We start from the raw sequence: 10,022 nt of genomic DNA, 5'->3' as shown, positions 1-10,022 counted from the left end.
GAAATGGTTCTGCATGAGTAACTCTGAGTGTCTTGCCTAGCCTTAAGTTTAATTTAGTAGTAGTTTATAGTCTCTGTTTACATCGTAAACCAGCACCTTGCACGAGGAATTTCCGGTCTTGTGGTTCCATGCGCTTTCGGCAGCGAGCCGGAAGAGTCGTTCACATAATAAATGCTGGACGTAAAAATAACAACTATAACTTCGTCTCCCTTGTGATATGAGTTTTGACGCCGCAAATTCTCCCAAACGACAGGAATTCGTCGGTAAAGACAGCAAGTTCATAATCATTTCTAAGCATCAAGCCGCCACAAATTCCTTTGTAGATGCATGTGCCATTATGCCGAGATGGTCACGTCAAAATAAAACTTTCTTTATGTAGGCTTATTTCTTTGACAAAAATCAACCTTAGTCTAGTTTTCACATAACTAACTTTCATTTAATAGATTTTAATCGTTTTTATACCGTAATCACTGTATTTTATGCTACACATCAGAAATCTTGTTGCGATATTTTACCTTGTTAAAAGTGGAGTCGTCCACTGACCCCTAGTGACCTTGTTTATCAGCTGCAGCGACGCCATGTTCGAGAAAAACGCAAAGACGGAGATTTCCATTTTTGGCCCGCGGAATACGAAAATTGGGACAGCTTACATGCATTTCAAGAACCTAAAACATCAGATACATGAACGGACGGTCTATTTGTAAAATCTGCCCATATAGCCTTCCAGTCTGCACAGAAATGACGATGTAGAGAAGGGTAGAAGTGCAAAGAGTCTGAGATGAGAAAAAAACGCCACGTGAATTCAACAACACTTCGCATAAAATCACATAATTTTGTATAATGTTTCCTTTATTCAATGTCTCCTTCATAAAGAGTCCAAGTTGAACCGACATTTTGCTGATGTAGTACAGAAAAAAAGTGATTCCCTCGTGGATAATTTACTATTTAGCGCAGCGTAACGCGGCCGGCCACGCGGCAGTGTTGGCGGCCGGACTGAAAATCGTCTGGCCGCGACCGCATTCGACAGGTGACCGCTATAGACTATTTCTTCATGCTTACTGCTAGTAGGTCAACGGGAAAAATCCAAGGGACCAACGAAAACTGACCGCATAGCCAGTTACGTGGCCCCTATACTCAGTTGACCCTACGGCAGGTTCCACTGCGAATTTCAACTTACCCTTTATTAAAAAAATTGAGAAAACATCATGATTCGAACAAGATATCTATAGTTCTTCAGCTCATCATTTATAGAACTAACTGATGTGGTTCTTAGGCATAAATGAATAAAAAGACCTACCTGCTTATCATCTCCTTTTCTTTGGACAGAAGTAGCATGGTCACAGTTAAATACATGTCAATTTGGTAATTTTCCGGGGGGTATGTTTATTCCGGGGGGTACGTTTATTAGATATTGACGATTTGTCCGGGGGGTATGTTTATTCCGGAGGGTATGTTTATTAGGGACATGAGAGTAGTCAAGCGGATATAGTTGGGGAGGGGGGGTTTGAGTCAGCAAATTTGCATTTTAGGAACTTGCTATCATAGTTTGAATCTTTTTAAGTCTCATCACTTCCGATAATGTGTAATAAAATGTAGATTAGCAGTACGGCTTATGTTCGTTAGGTTTAAAACTCATCAGTAACTTTGTTTCCTACCGACTTATGCTAATTTTTCCACGAGACCAAAATTATGAATTTCACATGTTGATCTGACTTTCACTGCTTGAAAAGCCGAGTTTACGTGGTGGAAACTCCTGGGCATGCACCCAGAAACCCGAAATGTTCGGACATTCACGGTACGTATCGAACCGGGCACACTGCCTGTCCGGGCAACTGGCACACCCGAGGATGCACGGAAACGAACCATTTCGTGTCCGGTACGTGTCTATGACCCGTGCGTCACCGCGCATTCAGCCGTAGGACTTCTCTATATGCCCGGACACCCGAGACTTGTGCCGCGCCGCACGGATGCTCTTTGCATAAATTACCGGGCAATTATCACCTAATTATCTACCTCGACTAGAGCGCGTTCATTACATCCTTTGTTATTAAAAACAGTGTTGTTTTACCACACCTGCCGACCCAGGATTACCCCCCTTCCCATGTAGCTTTGTATAAGTTTCCTTTATTCTTTCAAAATGTGAATTAACTTTGTTTTTTGTTTTATTTTCAACTATTTTGGACTGATCCTGGTGGGCTCCGTCGCTCTTTTCGCTTTCACATATATGTCGGTCTGCTGCCATAGGTCACTAGCATCCGGGTCTTCATGATCACTACTAGTATTTTCATAAGCAGTCGCCCAACTATTAGATTAGAATGTAGATTAGCAGTACGGCTTATCTACAGGAATGGAACGGTCCAAGATGGCGGCAGCTGCTTTTGTCTGAGCTCTCATCTTTATCATATATTGTAAAATTCTGTCCTAAAATCTTGCCATCGTCCATAAATCATACCAGAATCTGAAAGTTGAATGTCTTAAGGCTTATTCTGTATGAGAAAATTGGACGTTTGACGAATCTGGGCGGAGATATTGGACGGAAAAACCTGGTCTCCCAGACAACAAAGGACGCTGTATCCGGGCAACAACAAAGGACGCCACTTTCTCGCCAGCGGAAACACTGCAGCGGGCTCCCTTAGTTGGAGCCCCCGCCGGTAGGTTTCTCTCTCTGCAACATTTACACTGATTTTTTACATAGTCTGTGTTTGTTTGTGGTGATTTATCACCAGCTCGTCGCTGCCGAGAGTATCTCTTGTCATTTCAGTACCCCCCCCCCCCCCGGCAGAATGGCACCAAGAAAAGGCAACACTTCCGAAGACGATTCTGTATCTCTGTCAGTTGTCAAAGAACTACTAGAACTACAAGAGAGGAACTTCAAATCATTCCTGGACACGATTATGGAGTCAACACACAAGAGAATGGACAACATTATACGGGAAGTTCAAGAGATTAAGGACAGCCTTCACTTCTCACAAAAGGAAATCGACGACAACAAACTCAACCTATATCGACATGTACAAAAGGTAGAGGACATAGAAACAGAAATAACCCTACTCAAGAAAGACATCACCGCAAACGACACCAAAGTTGACTACCTTGAAAATCAATCGCGAAGAAATAATATATTGATTGACGGAGTCGCTGACACGAAGGACGAGACTTGGGACCAGTGTGAGCAGAAAGTAAGGGATCTACTCAAGGAAAAACTGAAGCTAGATCCAAAACAGATAGAAATAGAAAGAGCGCACAGGAACGGACGTTTTCAGGACGGAGGACGACCGCGCCCAATCGTAGCGAAACTGCTAAGATTCAAGGACAAGGACACAATCATCAAACGAGCAAAGTATCTGAAAGGAAGCACTATCTACATGAACGAGGATTTTTCCGAGAAGGTGAGACAGAAGAGGAAGGAACTGATCCCGGAAATGAAAGCTGCCCGTGAACGTGGAAACATCGCGTACCTGAAATTTGACAAACTTATTGTCCACCCACCTGGAGAGGGAGGAGCAGATCGCAGGCGCACTAGAGCCGACTCCAGACACTGAAGACACGGAATTTCCTGAACTGTTTTGAGCTAAGTCAAATAACCCTTAACCACCCAACATGAACTCAAACCCCCCACAACCTAGCACCTTGATTTTTAATCCATGTGACCTGAATAATTTAGATAATGGGTCACAAATCTCCCCACTGGATCCTGATACTAACTTTCTGAATGACTTTTACACTTCTATAAATACAACTTCCCAATATCATACTGTTGAATCCTTTAATAAATCTTGTAGCACACCCTGTTGTAACACTCTATCCTTGTTCCACTTAAATGTACGAAGCCTACCATGCCATTTTGATGAACTGAATGAATATATCTCTTCCCTGCACCAACATTTTACAGTTATTGCATTAACAGAAACATGGCTAACAGAAAATATCGCGGAAAATTATAGTATACCTGGTTATAACAGCATACACCACTGCAGAAAGAATAGATCTGGAGGGGGTGTGTCACTATACATTAGAAACGACATGTATCATCAAGAACGAGGTGACCTTGAATTTGTTATCGATGACACAGGCACAAAGAGCATATCCATTGAGATCATTCCAAGTAACCCGAAGGAGAAAAAAACAATATTGAGCTGTGTGTATCGCCCACCAAATACCGACATTATAGAATTCAATGAGCGCATAAAGGAATCTATAAACAATATTAATAGGGAAAGAGCGACTTGTTATATTATTGGTGATTTCAATATTAATCTATTAAACAATACTAACCAACCCACTACTGATCATATAAATGAAATGTTCTCATCTGGCTTCTACCCACTTATATGCAGACCTACCAGAATTACACCTTACTCTGCCACCTTAATAGACAACATTTATACAAACTCAGGTAGCAACAATATCAAGGTTGGCATCCTCATCACTGACATATCAGATCACTTTCCAATATTCCTTTCATCCAAATTAAACGAGCCAGTCAGACAGGCAGACAAAATATCTTATCGCCAAGTTAACACAACTAACATTCAGAAATTTACACAATCCCTATCAGAAATAGTATGGAGCGACGTATTAAACGAAACAGACACAGAGAAAGCATATAATCAGTTTCTCGAAACATACGGATCGTTATACGAAAAATGTTTCCCAAAGAAAACTACAAAAATCTCCCAGCACTCTCGCAAAAAACCCTGGCTTAGCAGTGGATTGTTAAAGTCAATACGCAGAAAAAACAAGCTCTACACTAAATATGTCAAGAACCCCACGCCCTTAAACCACAGTATCTATAAAAAATACCGGAATAAGTTAAATCATCTCCTAAAAACTACAAAGAAGGATTACTACCACAAAAAGTTCAATGAAGCTACCAGCAACATAAAACAAACATGGTCCCTGATAAATGAAGTTATAAATCGTAACAAAAGCAACTCAGCTGGTCCAAACAAAATACAAATTGGTACCAAAACTACCGAAAATAAAGATGAAATATGTAATGAATTCAATGATTTTTTCATTAATATTGGACCTACACTTGAAAGTAAAATCCCAAAAGGAACACAAGATCCTCTTAGCTACATCACTTTACAAGTAAATTCTAACCTATCAACTTTTGTGCCACCAACTGATGCTGAAATTACAGATATTGTCAAAAACTTAAAAGACTCAGCTGCTGGTCATGACGAAATTAGCCCTAAAGTACTAAAGTTGTCACTACCCTATGTTATTGCCCCTCTAACACATATTCTTTCTCTATCCTTGCAAAATGGAATTGTTCCCCACCCACTAAAAGTCGCAAAAGTGACGCCTATTTTTAAAAGCAGTGACCCACTAAATGTTAACAACTATCGACCAATATCTGTCCTTCCCTGCATATCTAAAGTCTTGGAAAAGCTAGTATATAGTCGTCTTTTGAAACATTTAAATCAAAATAACATCCTATATAATCATCAATATGGTTTCCGAAAGGGCTATTCTACCTCTCTGGCACTCATACACTTAATGGAAAAAATTTCTACCGCCATAGATAATTCAGAATACACAATAGGAATCTTTCTCGATCTATCAAAAGCATTTGATACGGTTAATCATTCCATTCTACTCAATAAACTAAAACGATACGGTATATGTGACTCCGCAATAAAATGGTTCTCGTCTTATCTATCCAATAGACAACAATACGTAGCTCTTAACGATAATAAATCACAACCCAAAATAATAGAATGTGGTGTCCCACAGGGTTCGATATTAGGACCTCTACTTTTTCTGATTTATATAAATGATCTCGAAAAAGCATCCTCAATTATATTCTTTATCCTATTTGCAGATGATTCAAATCTTTTTCTTTCAAACTCGAATTTTGATACGCTAGTAAAACTTGCTAACGAAGAAATGAAAAAGGTTATGTCGTGGTTTGAGGCAAATAAATTATCAGTAAATGTTAAGAAGACATATTATCTAATTTTCTGTAATAGAAATAAAACCTATAACAAAAGTGCCAAAATCTTTTTAAAAAGTGTGCCCCTGTCTCAAGAGAGTCAAGCCAAATTCTTAGGTATAATCATTGATGATCGACTGACCTGGAAATCGCATATAACTATGTTAGGTAAAAAGATTTCAAAAACTATCGGTATCATTGGAAAACTTAAACATATTCTTACTCAAAAAACCATTATTACCATATATAATAGTTTAATATACCCGTATCTAACCTACGGGAATATAGGAATCTGGGGATGCGCCTACAAAACCACACTACAGCCCCTGATATTGCTCCAAAAAAGATTTGTTCGTTCAGCCACAGGCACCAGTTTTCATGCACATTCTGCACCTTTGTTTACAAAACTTAAGATTTTGAATATTTTTTATATCAACAGACTTCATCTGATGCTATTTACGTTTAAATTCCTAAACTGTTCTCTTCCAGAAACATTTAATGGTCTTCTAAATCTTAATTCTCATTTTCATAATTACCAAACTCGACAAAGTGCTCATTTCCATATTCCCCTACTAGTAGTTAGAACGTCAGTAGCCCAAATGAGTGTAAAATACAAATGTATAATTAATTGGAATAATCTCCCCCTCCATCTAAAATGTTTAACATCAATAATTAGTTTTAAACGCAATCTAAAAAATCACCTACTTTCCTTTCCCACTGACATTTGACATCTTATCTTAATTTCTCCATTTGATAGCTTAAGTTGTTATTTAGTTGATATATTTCCCTGTTTTTAATAACTTAATTGTTGTTTTAATCATTAGGTATTTAGCTGCTACATTTCCTTGTTTTAGTCATTTGATAATAGCTTTATTTGTGTCACTTTAGTTACGATATATCCTTGTTTTTTCTTAATTCGTTAACTTTAGCTTCTCTATTATATTATATAGCTTCATTTGTGTTACGATAGTTTCAATATTTAAATTGTTGCCAATAATTTTTTCCTTAACTTCTCCATTTGATAGCTTAAGTTGTTATTTAGTTGATATATTTCCCTGCTTTTAATAATTTAATTGTTATTTAGCTTCTCTATTTGATGGCTTTTCTGTGTTAATTTAGTTGATACATTTCCTTGTTTTATTATCAATTGTTTATCACCTCAATTATTTCATTAGAATTGCATACGTTATAGGAGGAGGGCTCGCATAAGCCGTTAGGCTTCCTCCCTTCCTCCCGCACAGTATTTGTTTTATCCAATGTACATTTCTCTGTTTTTGTGTTCTACGTGCAAATAAATAAACTAAACTAAACTAATTATGTATAGTCGCTTCCAATTTGATGACATAAACTCCTGTAGATCTCTCGATTTCTGCATTGCTGCTCTCACAAATTCTGTTGTCCAGGCGGTCTTCTACACAAACCGATGCTAGTCAGGAGCACGTGCACGGGCTTGTAAAGTTCGCATAACGGTAGTATTCAATCCATCGTGAAACGGCAGCAGCTAGCCCTTCTCGCGTTCGACGTAGTGACAAAGATCTTTCTTGCTGAAACTCAAACCACACAAAACAACAGCTGGGCTCTTCTGTGCACCAGTTGTTGCAACAGAACTAGGTCCCATGGCGTTGGTAGCTGTATGCAATTCCACAGCAAGATGGTGTTAGATCTTGACGTAGAGTATTTCCAAGCTCTCATTGTTCACTGGCCGTGGGGCCGTCTGGCGTGCATACTAAGAGCTGGGTGAAAGCACTACCTTACAGAAACAAGGTCATCTCCGAATGCCAACTGAAAGATGGGATTGAAAGATTTGAAAATCGTAACACGTGTGCTGATTGGTCTACCCAACTGCTATATGGAATACAATTGGCTGCGTTTTATGCGTATTTGCATATAGACGGACAAAGTAAGCCGAATTTAGCTTATTGTAACATGGTCGCAATTCACAGACTGTCAAACAATACAGTTAGTCAAACAATACCCACACGGTACTAGGTGGCAAAGTGCAGCTGTAATTGTTTACGGTTTCAGACATCATTTTGATAATAAACGTAACGTTTACTCTATCCTACAAAAATAGTGAATTATATGAACCTCCTTGGTTCAACTAGCATTATCACAAAGCATAAAAACGTTACGAATACGAGGGCCCCGACGTGCATATAGTTATCAACTTCCCTGCCACAAAAAATGACGTTTGTCGTACAATGCTTCTATATATACATGTATTACTTTCATGCATATCCTAACAAAGAACACATTGAATTATCTATCCTACGCGTCACGCGTGTGTGTTTTCTGTTTATATAAACCAAGGAGACCCATCCTTAGGCTCTATGTATCTTGAAAATCTTTATCACACACTATTTGTATGTCTTATTTTCTAGTTCACTAACATGATCTTGTCATGTATCGTTATATATCATAAATAAACCTATCACAGACGTTCTTATGTTTCTCTAAGCTCCATTGGCTTTGATAGAAATTGTTTGTGTTTGCAGAAATCCTCCCAACAAATAGAATAATCATTTAACTACACCCTGTGTCTGGCCGGATAGCTAAACAATCAGAACGGTACCATAATATCAACCTGTACATTTAGTTTCAATATATGTGTATGCATTTTCCTTTTTTGGGGGGTGGCGGGATTTTTGTAGCCAGTAATTTTGTGTAAGTCAGGCATGTCGCGTACCGACGCCATGTATTCAGAACAAAACATTGCATGTGTATTGGGGGGAGGGGGTGCGTTCAGGGGAAAATGCAGTTTATTAACGTCTGTTTCTTTCTAAAATACTGTAGCGTGTAGATTTTCATCCATGGGTATCTCAATCCCAAAAGTTGAACAAACTTGCAAATTTACTGTAAGATGCTACTGCCGTATCGGACATTATTCACAGAATTGGAACGTGTGTGTTTAGAACCAGTAACGCGCCTTTTCCCCCCACGATCAGTAAATAAGCAAACGGAACAGAATGCTACTAAATAGACATGTTCAACTGTCAAACATTTTGGTGCACTGTAATATCTTATAATTCATGCAGCATGGGCAAACTTTGACACTAAAGTCACTCTGCGGTATAGTACCGTAATTAAGTTGAATATACACACGTTAAAATGTTATCAGGATCATAAGCTTCGTTAATGCAAGAAATAAGATAAAGAGAAAGAAGTTTTTCGTTTCTTTATTCTATGGATACTTTTATACTGTTTTCAGTCAAATTCAGTACCATTTTCTTTTAAAAAACATTGATAGCAATTATCACTTGAATACACACTACCCCTTCACTCAACCACTTCTCAAGACACGCAGTGTGCGGGTACCGCGAATTACCGGACATGGCCGTGTCCGGCAATGATTGGGGGTATTCGGCACCGGACACACCGTGGCTAGAAATTCGTTTATACGACCCGGACATGTCAAGTTCCACGGTAGTGTAAGAAACCAAAAATTGCCAGAAATTCTTGTTTTCGGGCGGTGTTTGGCACTTCTGCTTTCTGGTCTATTTCTTTCGACACGATATAATTTTGCGACAAATCACACAGACCTGGTGGATCTTGAAACTCTTAACAGTCGACAGACGGGATATCTGTACTTACTTTCTTCGTGGTTGTCCCAAGAAAACTTCAGAAGACTCTTGGATTCGATTTTCGAAACTTTTTACTTCCTCCTGCCGCCATCTTGGACAGTTTATTCGACAATGGGGGTGAGGGGTACCTTAAGCGGAACAAAACACAAAACATTTACCAAATGAATAATTTCTGCATGATTTTATAGTCTACTGTAGTATCTACTGTTGATACAAAAAAATACTAAATTGCGCTGTCAGCTCAACTGAAAAATAAAATCTACATTAAATCCCTCGAGGCTGACAAAATGGACCGTTCCGTGACAAAAACCACCTGTGGGTATGTTTTTGGCGGCGCCTCCAGGGCGGAACCAATAGCTTAGTGTAGGATCAAGGAGGTTAAAATACAGGTATATATGTATTTTTAACCTCCTTGGTAGGACTCACAATGATAATGTTGTAAAAAAATCCCATCTTTGAATTTCTCAGACAATTCTTCTTTGGCAATGCCTCAGGATCGT

The sequence above is a fragment of the Branchiostoma floridae genome, chromosome 16 (genome assembly GCF_000003815.2).
Source record: "Branchiostoma floridae strain S238N-H82 chromosome 16, Bfl_VNyyK, whole genome shotgun sequence".
Classification (NCBI taxonomy): domain Eukaryota; kingdom Metazoa; phylum Chordata; class Leptocardii; order Amphioxiformes; family Branchiostomatidae; genus Branchiostoma; species Branchiostoma floridae.
Note: the sequence above shows the minus strand (reverse complement) of the source record.